This window comes from Anguilla anguilla, chromosome 18 (assembly GCF_013347855.1).
Source record: "Anguilla anguilla isolate fAngAng1 chromosome 18, fAngAng1.pri, whole genome shotgun sequence".
Classification (NCBI taxonomy): Eukaryota; Metazoa; Chordata; class Actinopteri; order Anguilliformes; family Anguillidae; genus Anguilla; species Anguilla anguilla.
Window position 1 is genome coordinate 9885332 of NC_049218.1, and position 13673 is coordinate 9899004.

The window sequence follows — 13673 nt, forward strand, 5'->3', positions numbered from 1 at the left end:
TAAGTATCTTGTGCTATGCAAGTTGCCGTAGCATTAGTTCAATCACTGAGTATCGTGGGTGACCATGTCAATTGTTAGTCGAGTCACTTGTGGTCCAAATATGACGACTTTCTTTTCAGTAAACCACCCGTTTATGTAAAACTATTTCTCCACGAATTTCCGTGCATTTAATGTTGATCTGAAGATGTCAGGGTACTACAGTTTCTACATTCCATTACGTTACATTACAGGAATTTAGCAGACACTCTTATCCAGAGTGACTTACACAAATTTCACATGGCGCTTACATGGCATCCATTTATACAGTTGGATATATATACTGAAGCAATGCAGGTTAAGTACCTTGCTCAATTCAAACAGGGGAATCAAAACTGTGTTGCAAGACCAGTTCCTTACCCATTGTACCCACTGTGTGTGCTTGTGTGTGCGTGTGTGTGAACACTACCCATTTACATTTAGGCATTTATTTATTCATGATGAAGTGAAGCTCAACCAATTTTAAACTGTGGCAGGAGCTCAATCTGCAAAGGGTTTTCTTAGTCAGTTTTAATGAAAGGGGCTTAAAACTTATCTTCAGCCTGCTGTGGCATACCCTCCTCCAAACCACTAGAGAACTGCATTAAAATTCCTTCTGATTAATACCCTCACTGTGATAGTGACAGGAGAAGGGAAGGAAGAGAGGAGCTTGGAAGTAAAACAGAGATACGGTGAAAGAGAAAAAAAAAAAACGACAAAAAACCTCAAAAGACAAGAGCCCTGCAGCGGTTAATGGTGCAGTAATGGGCCAGCAGTGATCCTTGCCACAGCCTGGTGCCCCACTGACCTGGAGAAAGAATCCCTGATGGAGCACCGGCAAAAAGAAGATCAGCTCGTCAACGACGCGATTTATAACCATACACTGCTGACAGCCAATGGGTGCGCTGTCTTTGTCAGACATCGGCACATCAGTAAAGAGAAGGCTCTACTAGTAAACATGGCAATGGTGACAAGGCGCAAGGCCCGGTTCCAGTGGTCAGCCATACAGGTGGAAAAACAAGTGGAGCTTTGGAGAGAACAAGAGTGTATCTTCCAAATTATGCAACAATTGAGTGGAAAAGGAAAAGAAGTGGACAGAAATCACAAAAGCCCTCAAAATACCCGGTATAGCATATCTGCTGGATATCAGCTGGATATTGTACACACGAATACGGTGGCCAAGTTTAAGATGTGTGCAACTCTAAGACTAAAGAGCCATAGATTGTTGTTAAATGTGAGAGTGTGTCAGACTTCAGCTGTCTATAAATCGTCTAATGTACAGGAGGCTTTAGTTGTCCCAAAGTTGTGCGTTTAAAGCTCAAAAATCTAAAAAAATTCTTAGACTAGATAGACTTTGGTAGTTAATGACTGGAGTTGCCATTGCCATTTCCATTGGCCATTTCTTTTCCCTTTTTTTCTTGTTAGCATCTGACCTGGACCTAGAGTCATAACAGTGGACATTAATCATGGGTTGTCATGGAGACTGAAAACCTTGGAATCACGAGTTCCGCCTTGACTTTTTCACGCTCACGCCTTCCTTTTAAGGCCCAGCGGGTGGACAGCTAATCACACGGAAACCCCCTCCGGCCTACCGTTGGACAAATTAAATTTGACCTTCCCTGAAGGGTGGGTGAAGGTCATAAGAACCCTCTGGAAGGATGAAATCTGACATGGCACCTGGCATGCTCTTAAATGGTCCTCAATTAATACCGATGCTTTATTAATATTTCTTCATACCGTTGTATTTCATGTGGCATAATGGATGCTGTATCAATTTTTTTATTGTGTGTGTGTGTGTGTTTGTTTGTGTTTGTGTGTGTGTGTAAGATTGTAATCTGTGTCAGTCATTTTGAATGAGAACACCCGCTAAATGCCTGAGAATGTAAATGTCAAATAGATGCCACAAATAACAAAGAATCACAGAAGAGAATTGGGACAGAGCAGCAGAAGGTTTATAACACTGTTATTTAATGAAGAAGCGATAAATAATCCATGAGCCTGAGAGAAATGAAACCCCCACACAGGACTGACATTCTAACGCGGGGTCTACCTTTCCAGTATCATGCATTCTTCAACAGGGCCGCTTGTAAATGATTCAACTCGAACCGAGGTTTGCGGGCTGCGTTATTTAACTTACCGAATGCGAGCTTGCCGCTCCAGTTTTGGGACTGCGTTGCGTAACTTCTGGCGCCAGAAGACCCGCGTCCGTCGCATGGGAGGTTAATCGCGCTACGTTAGTACTGCAGAACCGCATATGTGTGAAGGGCCCCATCGCACCCGGGCATCTCAGTTCTGGGCAAGCTGAAACATGAATCACATCGTCCCACATATCGCAGGTTACAGGAAGTGTCGTATGTGCGGTATTACCAGCTCAAAACCCGCAGGGCGGGTAACTCTCCCACAACATTGCTGCAGCAATCACGGCAGTGAGGGCATATCACGTACGGGATTTCGAGATGCAGCGAATTCTTTATGTGGGTAAGATTGGGGGAAGATTGATGTATGAACGTGGGCTTGAGAATGGACTGCCAGGAAGCCACAACAACGTGACTTTTTAGTCATTTTGCAGATGCTCTTATCCAGAATGACTTACAAAGATTACACTATTTACATACAATCCATATAGGCAGGTGGATATTTACTGAAGCAATTCAGGTTAAGTGCTGTTACCTTGCTCAAGGGTACAAGAGCACTGCCCCACCTGGGACTCAAACCTGCAAACTTGCAGTTCCCAACCCATTATGCTACACGCCCGCACAGTTGATTTTTCATAAGTGGTCGGAAAAAGGGTGAGTAAATGTCCTTCTGCTGTAGAGTCAGCCCTTTTACCTACGTGGAGCCGTGTCGGTGACTTTGCTGTGCCCCCCCCCCCCCCCCACCCCCCACCCCCAGCTGGTCTGTCCATAGCCCCAGAGAGGGGATTATGGGAGGAGGTCATGACGTCACAGATGCTCTCCAGGAGGGCATGCGAAAAACTACACGAAACGGCACTCAGCGTGTGGCACATCGAAGAAACAAAAATTGTGGTAGGGGAAAAGCAGTATCAGTATTTGGCACTCAATACTTTATAACGTGACCAACCAACAGACGTGTACATAGAAAGCTGTGCAAATAGACAGACTATTTAGAAAGTGACCGACAGATAGAAAGACAGTAAGATAGATAGGAAGCCCGGGACATATTTGGATATAGACATATAGAAATGCATATGAACAGACACTAAGAGCAGATTCCCCACTGATGTTCCACAGCTGATTGCGAACATCCACCACACACATGCAGCTATGGAAATAATGCAGCCCTAAGCTTTTTCATTCTAAGTGCGATAAATGTACTTGGATAATGACTTTTGAACCATTCTTTTTGTACTGTCATTGTAGTCATATGTATATATACATACATATGTATCCTGCCACTCACAATATCAAGTCACATTTGCCCTCACAGGTGCTTGTGGCTTCTCTGTTGGAATGCGCTATAAATAAGATGATTTCAAGTGGGAGGTGGACCCCGTTGTGCTTATGATAATTAAACAAATTATTAATTATTGTGATAAATGTCATTGTTCGCTGTTGGTGAGTTGGGACCATGAATCCTATCATGTGACCAGTAGAGAAATACAATAAACCTACAGTATATAGAAGGCATGTACTATACACTCATAAAAGATGCTTTACCCTTCATGGTCAAGAATTGACCATAAACAGCCCATGTATGACAACCCATATGAATTTACATGCACTCAGATTCGTCTTTGACAAACTATCCTTTATCACCACCATTAACTTCTGAAAGATTCATCAGCATAACCATCCAACCAATGGCTGGTAATGAAATTTTCAGCTCATATCCTTTGATGTCCCTGCGTGCGCTGTGAAAACAATAAAAACGCACGCAGATGCTTCTTTTCCTCTCCAGGACTGCAACCTCGAGGCGGTGGAGAGCCTTTGCGTACTCCAGTGATCCTGAGAGCTATGCCGGATGGGGTTCTGTAACCCTGGCAGGTTCAACCAAACCGGACAGGTCAAGGGTGAGGAGGCAGGCGAAACAGTCCCCGGTCCTCCAGGTTGGGGGTTGGGTGCGGGGTTAACTACCCCACCCTGGAAAAAAAAGTGTGAGTTACAGAACCTTTGACGAATTAAAACCAAATTAAGTGGAGGACATTTGTCAATGGCCTATGCTTCTTAGAGGAGCAAACGGCTTAAGAAGTAAGGAGGAGATGCTTCTTTTCCAGTCAATCAATGCCAGCTGATAAGCTCCTGGTACAGTGGTTTCTGCTCCTTCCATCAAATTTCATCAGCACATTCACAAGGTTCTCAGGTTCTCAGAAACCGCACACATCTGTGATCTGCCCCCTGGTGCTGCCGTACGTTCATGCAGTAAATAGTTGTGTTTGGGAAAAAAACGTGGGAAAAATTTTCACAGAGTAACCGTGTTTCATGTTACACAACAGCAGCTCTGTACATGTATTGTCATGCTCTTGTGACAAAAGGCAAATCAGAAGGAATTGGTATATGCTGATTTAATATTGTGCTTCCATTGACTCTGCTTCATTGGATAATCACAGAAATACAAACAGATAGGGAGACAGATGGACACATCTCAGGCTGTCAGCTATTTTGTGGCAGTTCTGTTTTTGTTAAGATAAAATGAAATAAATTACCATTTTGATTGTGTGAGCGGCTCTAAATAAATCAGGACATGTGTCATCTCAGAGCCCAAATCCCCGGAGGCTTTAGCAAGTGTCTGAGGGCATTCCTCCTGGAAAACTGGAAAGTCCTGCAATGACCTCAAAAATTAGGTTATTAACCTTAACCTAGCGTAAAGCATTTCTGATAAAAGTCCCAATAGGGATGAAGTGATGTTGGGGAATTTCCATTGCTTCCACCAGATGGCAGTGGAGTTTCATAAAATTCAAATTAGCCATTCATGCTGATATTTCTCAACTTCATTTGTGCCCTATAAATTAGTCTCAGGGATTCTGTTCAGGGTAGCTGATTTTATTCAATTAGCTGTCAATTTATTGTTGAAGAGTTTGCACACAATTAATTCATTGTACTTGTGGCCTCATTTATATAATTTGCTTGGATTTCATGCAAAATACGATCTCACATTCAAATCTAAAAATGTGCAAGAATAATTTATAATGTTTGTACACATGAATAAAGATTCATACATCTGGCATATGTATATTTTATATGCAAATCACAAATGACAAGTTTGCTCATTTGCAGAAGCTTAATTGCTAGCTCCTGCGAACCTCTTCAATTACCTTTATCTTCTTACTTTTCCTTATCAAAGTCTTTTAGTAATCACATGGCAGGCAAGTAAAGGAAGAAAGGTTCTATTAACTGGAATGCAGATAACCAGCCAGACGGGACAGTTCGTACGCATGGTCTGGACCTTGTTTTGAAGTAAGCACATTTTCACCTCAACTTCAAGTTTTTAAAATCACAACACTGATATTGATGTCATCATACACAATTTATGATTTCTGTGTATACATGTTTTATGAATGAGGCCCCAGGACTGATGGCCTGAATTTGAGGCAGAAAATGTGCCATTGAAAAATAATAAATACATGTGCTTTTACTAGTGTAGATACATTAAATGCATGTTTTTTCAACCCAAGTTCAATCCATTGTAATTTTTTAGAAATAATTTTAACTTATGTTAGGTGGTCACCACTAGGTGGTGTTGTTGCACATAGCAAGGACAAATACATCTTATGAGCTCATAAGCTAGGACTTCCCAAAGTTTTTTCTTTTCAGTGACAACCTAAAATTATTACCTTGTGGCTGAGAACTGCCACATGAATAAAATGTTTGACGCGTTTATCCAGCATTCACTATGTATCAATGTATCCACAGAGGATACATCGATACACAGTCCAGTTACAGGTCCAGTCCCCACAGCCCTGCCCCACCACCATGGCTTAAGTCCCTGGAACCTGGTCTACAGTCTGGGGATATTGCCCCCTTTATCTGTGGCAGGCTCATCCACCTCTCATCAAATAAGCTAGCCTGAGCCATGTTCACCTGTGTGAGTCTCCTTTAGCTGTCACCTGCACCTGGGAGCTGTCCTGCCCTTCAGGCCCTGGTTACGCCCCATCACTCTGGCCTCTCTGTCCGTCTCCAGGGCCCAGGGCTGTCTGTTCAACCACACTGGCCCTTGTGAGCTCACTATTGATCGATTGAAAAAAACAACAAAAGTGTCTGTTGGATAAAAAAAAAAATTTAATTATTAATTAAAAAGTTATAACACTTGAAACATGGCCTAAATCGCAGATCTTGTGGTCATTTTAATTAGTAGGAAAAAATGTTGTGCACAGTCAAAGAAGGATCAAAGGGTTCTTGCTGTAAGTACACGGAGCCAAATATGGTAAATGGTAAATGGATGAAATAACATTAATTATAAGGAAAGCATGAGGAAAAGCAAAATTCTGTCCACGCACTGCAAAAATAACACTGAGGATAAGCAAAAATAATTTATTCCTCAGCTTGTGTGTAGATAAATCTCAACTGAGTCAATGCAAATGGAAAAACAAGACAAAGATGAATGCTTCAGCATCCTCTTTTTATCAGAGCTATTAGATTATTTTAATTAGGAGTACATTATATCATATAGTCCCATATTCAGTAGATCACTGAAATAATAACACGGGCATTATGACATACTTCCATTGTGCTGGTCTGTCAAAGTAGTCCCTTTTTAGCCCAACTAATCAGTTAAAGATTTGCACTTCTCACGAGATGCTGTGGTGGAAACCATCATGTCTCACACGAGAGACACCCCTGTTTACAGCAGTAAAACTGCAAACTACAGAGGGAAAATATTTTTTTATTTTTTTAAACAGCTTAGCCATTGCATGCTAACTGATCCTTTTAGACCCCAATATGATCCCACTTAACACCGCTTTTCCCGAATTACACAAACCATATTAGAAGGGTGCTAGCATGAACAGCAGTCTTCACAGTAATGCGGGACGCCCACACTCCTGACTCGCAAGCGCCACAAGCTCTCTCTGACGCATTTTATTTTCTTTTATTTTATATCGTCTGACATTAAAGAAAAACAGAGCTGCTGTCATCTAGACTAGAACAGCTAGCTTACATCTTACATTTTGTCTGCTTTCATGTTCGTTTGTTTTTTTAAATGATACTGTTAAAAATGTGACTAGCTCTCACACTGAAACCGCCGCTTTTTATCAAAAATGCTTTTGTTTGCAAAAGGAGAGTGTAGCATTCAGTCTGATGGAGAAGCTGATTGGTCTCGGCTGCGCCGGCTGCTGGAAAGAGCACACGCACCTGGGTTGCATTAGCTAATCAGCCCAGGTGCTTGAAGGTGTGCTGTTCTCTACAGCACCTACTGTGTATGTTTTTTTACATATCATAACTATTACATTTCAATTAGAATCTCTATTTTCAATCCCATAACTGACATACAGTTCAGACTGGCATTGAAATACTGAGCTAAATGTGTGTTACATTGCCTGAGCTAAATGTACAGAAATCCTAGTATCTACATTAACTGGTTGATCAACTTGATTACAGAAACCAGCTGAGCTGCTCATTTACTAATTACTAATGCACTTTAAAAAAAAAAATTCTCAGATACCTGGATACTTAAAGATGTACCTCTATGCTAGTCAGTGTTCGTTATCCTTTAGTATGCTGTGTAGTTTATAGTGTGAAATTAAGGCTCACAGGTGAGTGTACAGGGGGAAAGCACACCAGGTGCTCTGCTCGTCATGAATGAGCAGCACGGCCTAAATGTTTCCGGTAGGGAGGGACCATTTTAAAAGTCAGATTATTATTCTTTTTTATTATTTTGTCTTTGAGTAAGAGGCTTTTCTCCATTTTGTTTTACTTGGAGCACGTCCCACAACATGAACATGTCCATAATTCTCCCACAAGCCCCCGCTGATCGGCTTGGATCAGCCGGGCCGTTTCGCTGTCAGCTGGCCTTTTCTCTGCTGCTCCTTCACAATGGGTGACGTGGCCCGATAATCCCAAACAGTAGCTCGCTTTCTTAAGACTTTAAAGGGGGATTTTCTGGGCATTTCGTGTTTGCTAATTAACATTCTTCCCCCACGAAGGTCGCCCCGGTGGCCTGGCCAGCCTCATATGATGCACTGCGCTTGCCGTCGCCACCATCGAATTAGGGTGACCCGACCATGTGACAAACATTTGGAGACTGTTTTTATCAATGGCGCAGCGCTCTAATGACTGCTTAGCACGCAAGGCGAGCATTAGCCGTCCGTCTGACTTAGCCAGTTGCACGCGAAAGGTCTGGTTGTGGGCCGGATCGGGCCGAGCTGTTTAGGCGTCTTTTGAGCCGTTTGTCTCCCCTCATTCTCCCTCTTGCTCCTTTTCTCCCTCTGTACTTTGAGAGGCAAAGCTCTGATAAATCTCATTAGTCAAACATAACTTTGAGAATGTCAGAGGTTTAGTCTAAGCCCTGACTGTGGTGTTTTCGTGGTGCGTTGAAGTTCTCTAGGTGGGCGTTTTGTGGGCAAGTTGTTCATGCCTGGTGTGGAAAAACAACCCAGGCCTCAGTGCTGTTGTCTGGTTTAACGTGATGTTTGTGATTTCTCCTGATGATGCATTGTATTGGACTGGAGTTGAAGCAGTAGCGCCCAGTCTGCCAGTAGGTGTCGCTATTCTCTCACCAAACACAATCAGAGTACCAGAGAACAGAAGCCGTACCAGTCTGCCCCCCCCCCCCCCCCCCACCCCCAACACTAATATGTGCACCCGGCCGTAAAATCTGTTTTTATCGTTCCTGGAGAATTATGTGCGTGGGGTCAACCTCAGTGCCCCTGCTTGCTGGATTCTCTGAGGCACAGGACCTCCCGGCCACTGGCAGTTGGAGAACGGGTTTAGGGGAGTCCCTGTTCTCCCCCATCTAAGTCAACAGAGGGAACCTGAATCCAGGCACCTTTACCCCCTCACCAGCCTCCTGCCTACCCAAGCTCACCTTCGTAAACCAAGTTCCATCACTTTTGCATGTCAAACCTCATTCGTCAGAATGCCATTCTGTTTAGTCTTTGGGGACAACCTGAGTTACTGAGGCAAAACGGCAGCTGTCACCATGTTGTAACCCGTGGCTGACTTCTTTGAGAATGCCTGGAAGTTCTGAGCTACATGCATTTTGATTGTGTCAGTCAACATTACATTCCAATTCCTTAAATAGAAAAGCAAAAAAAAAAATAGGCAAAAAATGTTGCAATTTGATATTGATGAGATTAGGTTGTGGTTTGACATGGTTTGAAGGGACTGCTGACTGAGCGTCCTTCTTTGAGCAGACCTTGACCCATAGTCTGTAATTCCCATAGTCCTCTGCCCAAACCACTACACCCAGCATTCTAAACCCACCATTCTTAAAACCATCCTGCAGTCTTGCACCAACAACCTGAAACCTGCAGTCTTACATGCACAACCTGAAACCTGTAGTCTTACATGCACAACCTGAAACATGCAGTCTTATGCAGTTATACAGGCGGGTGGTGTGCTGGTAAGTGGAGGGAGTGGGTGAAAGGAGGGGTCAGCAGGAGATTAGAAGGGGGTCACTTTTGAGCAAAACAAAATAGCTTTGTCTTTGGAAAAAGGTCGCTGCTCCTGTTTATACTTGTGGCTTAAAACATTTAGCCTTTGCTGACCTCATGAATAGATTAGTGGTTTCAGGAGCTGGGGGTTGATCCTCTCAAAGCAAAGGGACGGGTGACTGGAGGCCTACACTTTAAAATCGCTGACCTGACCCTTGACCTCTTGCATTTGTGAAAGTCATGAGTCCTGTCTAGTGTCAGTGTGGTCCTGAGACTGCACAGCCGAGGTCCAAGGACTTCAAACAATTTCCTCTAAAATTAAAAAAACTTTTACATGTGAACGTCCTGGTACCTAGCACTTAGAAAATATCTGATGCTGAGAAACTGTTAATTTGTTATCACATGCTTTACATGACCAAATGGAGCTCTTTTCTAGCTGTTCACTCATTTTAGAGGTCAACATTTTGCTTTTTTGAAAGTATTTAATTTCCAACAATTGTACAATAAGCTGCAATTGTCCACAGAAAAAGTGGGGTGTAATTCTATTGTCTTGACGATGAAAATTGCATAGTAAATTTTGCCATCATAAATAAGAGCTTTGAGGTAAGAATGTACGCACACACTCTTAATTCTGCCATCATTTCATATATTTTGGGAGACACTTTTCACAGTTGTTTCCCTTGAGAAACAGTAGACTGCTCATAATCAGAAGAATGCATTGCATGTGAAACACGTCAAGGATCCTGTGCTCACATAAGTGCAGTCGACGCACAAGTCCGCCCTGTGTTCAGTGTGTGCAGGGTACTGTGGGACCCTCGAACCCCGGTCACAAGTTCACAGAACTCATAATTTCACTGCTGCGCTGAAAATACTTCGTAGAAGTAACACAAATCAACGGCAACTTATACAGCACATGATGTACATGCACACACATTTAAATCTCTATACAGTACGAATGAGTCATACAAAAGAAGTTCACTTGTATGGTATTTCATTGCTTATACAATTGTCCCCTATATTTGTACTTTATTCCCCCCCTGTGGTTATTGAAGATCCAGTCCAGCAGTCTCAGTAGCTTCCTACAGGTGCACAGCTGACTGGAGGAGAGGCTCTTGGGTGCTAAGATGAGGGAGGCACTTCTGGCTGAATGCCTGCCTCTGGGGGGCGAAGCTATGGCCTCTAGTCTGTTGCCAAAATCCAGCTCTGGCACAGTAAGGATTTGATTCTAGGTGCCGCATCCCTGATCCAAGGCTATACCAGAGCAGAACTGTTTCCATTTCAGTAATTCCAGCGACATGGAAATTTATGGTTAGCTCACAGAAGTCTTATTTTCGGCAACACATTTGGATACTATAATGGTAGACACAATAGTATGTGTGCAGTTTGGCCCATAGAGGGAGCTATTTATACAGTTTTGTGTCAAGGGAATTAGAAAAAACTGTGTGGCTTTCCAGACTTTTGCAAAAAGTATTAACAAACTGTCTTTTTCAGCATGTATGTGTTGACCAACAATGTAGCGCAATAATTTCCCTCATTCAGATTTTACATGTAGAAATTAAAAATTTTCTTAATTTTCTATTTAAATTTCTTCTTTTTACTTTCTGCCTTTAGTCTGTTTGCGTTGACCCATACCTGACCGATGTCTGACCCAGGATTGACCCTAGTAGAAGAGAGCCACATGCCAGCAGGTTCTCCAGCTCCCCTTGAAAGCACCCCCTCCCCCGCCCCACCATTCCTCCCCTGTCTGTCCTGACTCCTCCGTTAGACCTCCTCCATCCCAGAAGGCCCTCCCGCAGATGGCTGTAATGAGCTTTGTCTCTGATGTCTGTGATGGACAGCTCGCAACTCGCAGCGAGCAGCATGTGTGATGCATTAGGCTGCTGCTGCTCCACCCGCCATAGAGCGGAGACCAGACACTCGTCCCGCTGCTCTTGCGAAAGGCCGGTGCTCTGCGAAAAGTTATTTTTTTGGCTGGACCGCAACAGCGGGGCCAGCCCTATAAACATGAATGTCTGTGACTGAGTCACTGAGTGATGAAGTTATACCATTGGTCGGCCAAGTTATGAAGTTACACCATTGGTCGGCCGGTCCAGCCATATACTAGGTTTTGACCTGGTCTTGTTAAGCCAATAGAACCTCTCTGTGCAGGGATATGTTGGACACACACGTACATACTGTGAGGTCAGCAACAGGTGTAGTCCGGCTAAGGTCCATATCAGAGTTCAGTGAGAAATAAATTTTCAGCTAACCACTGCAGTCATAACTGCTTGATTAACATCTTGTATTCAAATCTAGGTTGCCATTGTTCATAATTTTGCTCACCGTGCACCTAACTAGACAGTATCCATTCTCTTGCATTTAAACATGGTGAAAAGTGTGATTTTGACCTGTAGCTTATGCGCATCTTTGAAGCGCCTTTTGTGTCATTGTTGTTTCTGGTTGCCTGCCCTGTGAAATGAAGCATTATAGGTCATAGACAAAATAATCTGTTATATTTCAATCATAATCTGATGTGCTTACACACCTGAGGGATGCTATTGCTTTTTAGCTGGTGAACATTGTCTGATAATGAATTTTTCCTCCCCCTTTTTAGTCCACTTACAGCCGGGAGAACCTGGCGTGAATTAAAGTGTTAAATCTCCTTTAAACAAAACATAAAATGAAGGGTTGCCTGCTGTCTGGGGAACCTGTTTGAAATGTCTCAGGCGTGATTGTGCAGCCTTATGTCAGCTAGTAAAAAAAGAGAGTCCCGGACACCGCAAAGCCCCAGGGATCACGGGGAGAGAGGTCTTACCTTAAAAGGCAGAAATCGGTGAGTGTTTCAGCTCTATGAGAGGAGAGCCTGCTGACCTCAGGGCTCTCTTTAGCATTTATAAAAGGGCTGAAAGTGAATGTATTTCCCTCCTCCCACAGAAACAGAAACGGTTACTGTCAGGTTGTGTGTACTGTACTGGAGTGTGTCTATGTGTGTGTCTGACGGAGGGAGATGGCCTGTGTATATAGTTTTTACAAGTGTGTGTGTGTGTGTGTGTGTGTGTGTGTGTGTGACGGAGGGAGATAGCCTGTGTATATAGTTTATACATGTGTGTGTGTGTGTGTGTGTTAGAGAGTGAATGTGTGCGCATGTGAGAGAGGGTGTGTGTCTGTGACAGAGTGTTTGTGTAGGTGTGCTCGTGTATGTGCACCTGTGCAAGTGAGTGTTTGTGAGGTAATGTGTGTGAATGTGTGTGAATGTGTATGTATGACGGAGAGAGCGCGTGTGTGTGTGTGCGTGTGTGCGTGTGTGTGTGTGCGCACGCGTGCACAAGGAAGCGTATGTGCTGATAACTCATTTTCATGCAGCTGAAGTAGCTCTTCATAATCCCCCTTTCTTCAGCACACACCTACACTCCCAGTTATTTCAGCTCTGCACAGCACTGCCAATCACAGCCAGTCCACTGACACCAACACATTATGTTACTTCATTCCAGAGCTCAGTCGACCTGACATCCCTTAACCCGTTACATATTTACATGCTTGGGTTACACAGTCGGGGGAAACTTCACACTTTGAACATTCTCAGGTCACTTTGCTATAAAGCCCCATTCCTAAGCCAGTGCAGAAACATAGTCCCATAGGTATGGGACGAGGCCAATGGGGTCATCTGCATTCCCACAATGGATTTGGCCCACGTTTATTAGCAAAGATGTTATTTTCACCTGTCTGTTGCCTCCTGGGACTTGTGACCCTGTCGTCTCTCGGACGGGTGCAGCGAGCTCGTTTAAATAGCTCATCGACGGGGTGTAGCTTACGGGCATGGCACCATGGCTATTCCGGGTGCAGGGACCTGAAATTAGCAGTGAGCTCACTCGGTCTAATTCTGTCCCCCCCCAGAGATGACTGCTTACCAAACCTCTCCCTGTTGATTCCTCCAGTACTAATTGCACACAAAATAAATGCATTAAAAAAAAGAAAACGTAATGGAAAATGCTTGATGGCGGTGCACCAGATCCTTGGAAGTTTTGACCGGCTCCAAAGGCCTTTTGTGCGTGAGACAGTGCACGCACTGTACTGCGCGGGATTTTCAGTCGGACAGAAATACAGTGTGGGACTCGGTCAGAGCCGCACTGTG